Source organism: Monopterus albus, unplaced genomic scaffold, assembly GCF_001952655.1.
Source record: "Monopterus albus unplaced genomic scaffold, M_albus_1.0 scaffold32.1, whole genome shotgun sequence".
Taxonomy (NCBI): Eukaryota; Metazoa; Chordata; class Actinopteri; order Synbranchiformes; family Synbranchidae; genus Monopterus; species Monopterus albus.
In genome coordinates, this window is record NW_018127912.1 from 2,137,471 (window position 1) to 2,141,896 (window position 4,426).

Consider the following 4,426-nt stretch of genomic DNA (forward strand, 5'->3'; position numbering starts at 1 on the left):
TCCTGCTGTTTTTTATTGGGGGCAATCCCAGCCAAACACTTGGTGAGAGGCCGGGTCCACCTTGGACACAAAGAAACAGACAACCACATTCACACCTACAGGCAATTTCGAATTAGTAAAACCAATTAATTTAACCTACAAGTCACAGGACAGGAAACTCAAGTACCCCGAGAAAACCTAAACAGAGAGAACATGCAAAAATCCACACCACAAATTCTGAACTGAGAATCTTCTTGTTGTGAGGCCACAGTGCTAGTGACTGCTTCTTAAATTAGAAAAATAAATGTAGTAAAATGTAGGCCTGGAACTGTAAAACAACAAATATAAAAGCATTTTCTGGACACATGCTCCCATCAGCAGGACATCATCATTTTTCAGAGTCTCAATAAACTGTTGAGAATTTAGTTTGATATTGTGATAAATGTATGTACACATGCAGACCATACAGATATTACAATTCAGAGTAAAGGGTCACAATCAGTTTCTTTATATATATGCAGTGTGGTGGCATCTGGGCTTTGTTGGACATTTATTGTCAAGTATCTCTTGTGCTCTTATACTGTACCATATCCTGTTATGTTACTAATATACAGTAGATGTATATATCCATGAATGTGGAGTGTTTGCAGACACCGTTTATGTAGGCATTTTTTTGTCTAATGTAGGCACAAGTAAATGCTTGTTCACATTGGTTGTGTTCATCACTGTTCTCCAAAGTGTGTGTGTGTGTGTGTCATGTGGTCTGTGTTAGGAGTTTGGTGTGATTTGATCACTTGTGATCTGTGCTTTTGGGGCCTCAGTGGCCTGTGGGATAAAAAACACCACAGTGTCATCATGTTTTAAATCTCTCTCTTCTGCTCTGCTAATTGGTAAGAGCCACAGGCCCTACTACAAGACGAAAAGGCCCACAGGGACTCTGTGTGTGTGTGTGATTGTAGGTGGACGGCTAATTAGTTATGCTGGGATGGATGTGTATAGGCGGATATGCTTGCTGTGAGAATGACGATGACTATTTCTAATATGAAACGTATGTACGATTATTTTGCTCATGCGTTGTTGTGGGCTGTTATCTGTCATATCATTTTACTGAGAATAATTTCAGATTTTTCTTACTTGTCTGTTTGTATATAGTATAAGCATGTTAGTACAACTGAACTTAGTGTTTTTTCTTTTGTTACTGCCAAAGACTTTCTCTGCCTGCCCCTGCTCATACCTATCCAGTGTATATCTCTTGACAGTATGCTCAAGGTAGACAAGGTCAAACTTCTCCACTGTGTCTAAACAACAGTTCGTACTTTAAACAGTCTCCTCTGTGAGTCCCACATTGTCCGCCAGCAGCCATCTTGTGCTCTGAGCCGCCAGTTTCTCTCTGACAGGTTCAATTGCTGCATGGCTGTGGGTCATGCCTGAACACGTGGGGCTGTATCTTGTCAGGAACCTGATGGCTATACACTGGGGCTGCTTATCTCACAAACAGCCTTACTGGCAGCACTGCAGCAGGTAAAAGGAAAAAAGGAATAGTAGGGAAGTGGGAGTTGAGAGGGGGGCATGGGAGTAAGCTATGAAAGAAGTGGGGAAGGAGGATTTGAAAATCTGAGATAAAGGGGAAACTCAAGAAGGAAGACAGAAAAAAAAGTTGAGAAGGGATAGTAGAGCTGAGGGAGAGATGAAGCTGGGGGGGATGATTTGAGCAGGACCAAATGAGTGATGAAGGGAAAGATTTATGAAAGGAAATGGAGTATTTAAAGGGATGGGATGAGGTGAAGTGAAGTGGACTGAGGGAAGGAGAGATGTAAAAAGGACAAAACGGCAGAGCAATATGATGGGAAATAGAAGAGGAAAGGAAAAGTGATAGTGTGGAGAGAATAGGGCCAATCAAAGAGGCTTGATGAATGAGGAGAGGGATGCCATTTCTTTGAACTAGACTAGAAAAGGGTAACACAAAGGTGATGGAGAAATGTTAATGATGCTGAACAAAAAGGAAAAAAAAGTACTTGAGAGTGAAGGCAGATAAGAAAATAGAGAAAAGACATCCTGATAAACCTCCTTTGGGTCCTGTGAGTGAACGAAGGGTTGGGTGAGGAGAGAGACACAAGCTGCACAAGCAAGACAGAGGTGAGGACAGGTTAGCCACTTACGCATTAAGACATCAGAAATACAAGGCCGATAGAGTGCAGAGACACGGATAGGTCAGAACAGACTGTGACCACCAAGGCTGATGCTCATTTCACTTTTGGTCCCCCCTTCATTTGGAGAGTATAAAGCATTTTTTCAGAGCACAAGGGCAATAACACCATATGTCACATTTGACAGACACAGGCTGTGATTAGATAGAAATATGTGAAGACTATATAAAGCAAACATGCTGTAGTAGAACAGACACTGGACAATAAAAATATTAAAGCAAGCAAAAAACTTTCAGCCTGGTGTATACAGGGGTTTCTCCATTAAGAAACCTTCCATTAGCAACCTACAGAAACATGGCATGCCAAGTAATGGTTATCACTGGTCTGCATTTGTTTCCACCACACTTAGCCCACTTTGGAGGAGGTGCATTCTGGGAGCTAAATTTCAGCACCCCTGAGGAGGTAGTATTAAAGTCAAATACCATGAATGTGTGTGTGTGTGTGTGTGTGTGCGTGGGGGGGGGGTGCATGTGTGCAGAGCAGTTGCAGGTGATTACTTTAATGTGTGTGACTTCACAACTCAAACATTAGCATTACAAGTACCATGTGTAAACACACAGCTGACTGAAGGAGCAGCCCCTCCCTCAAGTCAAGATACAGTGGAAAAACAAAGCAGGACAGGCCATGTCAACCCTGGAAGCTATGTTTGGTGATGCTTAAGGGAAATATGGGGTAGACTGCTCATTGGGTTCTGATAGTGGAAACACAGCATAAAGCCCCTTTTCCATCACCTGGTACCAGCCTGACTGAACTCTACTTGCTCTTGGTACTGGGAGCTTGGTTTTTTCCACTGGAAATAACCCCTTGCAGTGTAGCTGGTTGTCATAGCGACAATGCAATACATTGCCATGATATCATCAGCAACAACACAGTACCAATGGAGGGCATCAAAGTTATGCTGTTCTTGATTCTAAGTATGTGGCTGTTTTTAGATAGTATAGTAACTAGAGTAAAGTAGTGGTTAGCGTTAAATAATGTTGCTTTTAAAATGGTGCTTTCATTGTTCAAGGACGTCTCTCACATTGATGATGTGATTTCTCTGACCAGTCACTGGTCTGCAGTGTTTACATGTCACCATTTGTTCTCACCTCTGTTTGCTTGGAACCTCAACAGAGATGATACCAGAAATAGTACCAGGTAGCAGGTATTATCTCCAGCATTTGACTGATGGAAACTCCAATAAGGCGAGTCAAGCTGAGTCAAGTCAAGTTGGACCAGTACCAGGTGGTGGAAAAGGGGCTTAAATGTGTGTTCCTGGTACTGTTCACCTTGTGGGGACCAAAACCTGTTTACACACTCACACTGTGAGGACACTTCCTTATGGGGACCAGACATAGACTTCATATATAAAGTTAGGGTAAGCCCCAGGATGAATGAAAAAAAAAATGTGTGTGTGTGTGTGTGTGTGTGTGTGCCCGGTATGAGGTGGGTATGTCAATCTGTTTACACAGTCACATTGTGAGGACTCGATGCCCTTATGGGGACAAAAACAAAGCCCCCAAAATGTAAATCATTACATTTTAGAGTGATGACTTCCATTAAGGTTTAAGGTTAGGGTGAGGTTAAGAGTAGGGTAAGGGTTAGAGTTAGACCAGTAGTAGTAATGGTTAAGGTTAGGGTAAGTCTCCACAAAATGAATGCAAGTTAAATTCAAAAGAAATCAAAACAAGTGTGTGTGTGTGTGTGTGTGTGTGTGTTCATAATGGACAGGCACAGGTGCGTAGACATCACAGGTGACCTTTTAAAGCTGGATGGTGTGACTTTAATATCTCTTCCCCTTGTCCCCCCACCCCCACTCCCTCCTCCTCGTTTTTACCCTCTTTTCTATAATAGAGGCAATTACCTCTCATCTTCTCATCTTATGTAGAGCCGCCTTCTTCTTCTCCTCCTGTTCTCTCTTTTTCTCCTTTCACTTCATTTTTCAGCAGTCTCCTATTCTTCCATCACACCCCTTCCCTTAACTGTCAAAAGCCCACTTTTCTTTAAAAAAAGAAGTTCATTTTCTTAAAAGCTGAGAGGGAGGCTCTGATGGTGATTTGATAGTGTGTCATTGTGGGTAATGGCGTTTGGAGTTCCCAGCTTTATTGGACTACATTATAAAGTGTTTGATCTATACAACCCCCTTCTTAGTACTCTTCTTTTTCACCATAGAGATCTCTGACTGGCGTAGAAATGAGATGGAAGACACTAAGAGACTCTTCAATGTCTTCTGAAAAGAAAATGGAGTATGGGCAGATGGG